The sequence below is a fragment of the Heptranchias perlo genome, unplaced genomic scaffold, assembly GCF_035084215.1.
Source record: "Heptranchias perlo isolate sHepPer1 unplaced genomic scaffold, sHepPer1.hap1 HAP1_SCAFFOLD_689, whole genome shotgun sequence".
NCBI lineage: Eukaryota > Metazoa > Chordata > Chondrichthyes > Hexanchiformes > Hexanchidae > Heptranchias > Heptranchias perlo.
This window is the reverse complement of record NW_027139718.1, coordinates 72769-74540: the sequence shown is the minus strand read 5'-3', so window position 1 is coordinate 74540 and position 1772 is coordinate 72769. Positions and strand designations below refer to the sequence as shown.

General features: G+C 58.5%; 1 pseudogene; it reads left to right on the top strand.

The window, feature by feature from the left end:
- The window catches only part of LOC137318268 (beta-galactosidase-like), a 30320-nt pseudogene extending 29033 nt beyond the window's left edge, over positions 1-1287 (top strand).
- The last annotated feature ends 485 nt before the right edge of the window (positions 1288-1772 follow it).

The following is a 1772-nucleotide window of genomic DNA, read 5'->3' as shown; positions in this document are numbered from 1 at the left end:
TGGGGGAGACTGTTTATGGGATGTCGGGGTGATTGGGGAGACTGTTTATGGATGTCGGGGTGATGGGGGAGGCTGTTTATGGGATGTCGGGGTGATGGGGGAGGCTGTTTATGGGATGTCGGGGTGATGGGGGAGGCTGTTTATGGGATGTCGGGGTGATGGGGGAGGCTGTTTATGGGATGTCGGGGTGATGGGGGAGACTGTTTATGGGATGTCGGGGGGGTGGGGGAGACTGTTTATGGGATGTCGGGGTGATGGGGGAGACTGTTTATGGGATGTCGGGGGGGTGGGGGAGACTGTTTATGGGATGTCGGGGTGATGGGGGAGACTGTTTATGGGATGTCGGGGGTGATGGGGGAGGCTGTTTATGGGATGTCGGGGTGATGGGGGAGACTGTTTATGGGATGTCGGGGTGATGGGGAGACTGTTTATGGGATGTCGGGGTGATGGGGGAGGCTGTTTATGGGATGTCGGGGTGATGGGGGAGGCTGTTTATGGGATGTCGGGGTGATGGGGGAGGCTGTTTATGGGATGTCGGGGTGATTGGGGAGGCTGTTTATGGGATGTCGGGGTGATGGGGGAGACTGTTTATGGGATGTCGGGGGGGTGGGGGAGACTGTTTATGGGATGTCGGGGTGATTGGGGAGACTGTTTATGGGATCTCGGGGGGGTGGGGGAGACTGTTTATGGGATGTCGGGGTGATGGGGGAGACTGTTTATGGGATCTCGGGGGGGTGGGGGAGACTGTTTATGGGATGTCGGGGTGATTGGGCCTGGTGTCTCTACAATCTCCTTTTGCTTTTCAGGGTCAGATCTGGATCAATGGTTTTAATCTGGGGCGTTATTGGTCAGATCGAGGGCCGCAGCAGACACTCTTTGTGCCGAAGAGCTTCCTCCACGAGTTGTGCCCCAATAATGTGACGGTGTTGGAGTTGGAGAGAGCTCCCGATAACCCTGCAGTGATATTTCTCGATCATGCAGTCTTGACTCCAAAACCCTAAGTGGGAGGGGCCTCGTCTTGCTGTTTAAATCTCACTGTCAGTGAGCTGGGGCAGAGACTTCGAATCTGGACCGAGCAAAGCCACAGTTAATCTCACCGTCCCACTGGGAATATATCCACCTGCTACAAACACTAACATTTAAACACAAGGGCACAGAGGAACGATTGAATTGTAATCGAGCGACTGATCATATAACTACTGCGTGGAGCAGCATTCAGCTTATCATTGGGTCTGCACAGCAATGTCGAGGGGGAGCGGGGGGCAGAGGCGGTGCACAGAGCGAACAGGGAGCGAGGGGGGGGGGGGCAGTGGAAGGGTGGAGTACAGAGCGGGCGGGGGCATGGGCATGGTACAGGGTCGGGGTACAGAGCGAGCGGGGGGCAGTGGGGGTCAGGGTACAGAGTAAACGGGGGGGCAGTGGGAGTTGTGGGTCAGGGTACAGAGTGAACGGGGGACAGTGGGGGTATGGGGTCAGGGTACAGAGCATGGGGGGTGAATGACAGTGGGGGGGTACAGTGCAAACAGGGGGCAGTGGAGGTATGGGGTGAGGGTACAGAGTGTGGGGGGTACGGGGCATTCTTGCCAACCCCACCCTGGAAACTGTTTGACTGGATTGCAGTTGTTGGTTGAGGGGGGTGGGGGGGGGGGAGGGAGATGTGGGAGGGGGGGGGGAGGGAGATGTGGGAGGGGGGGGGGAGGGAGATGTGGGAGGGGGGGGGAGGGAGATGTGGGAGGGGGGGGGGAGGGAGATGTGGGAGGGGGGGGGGAGGG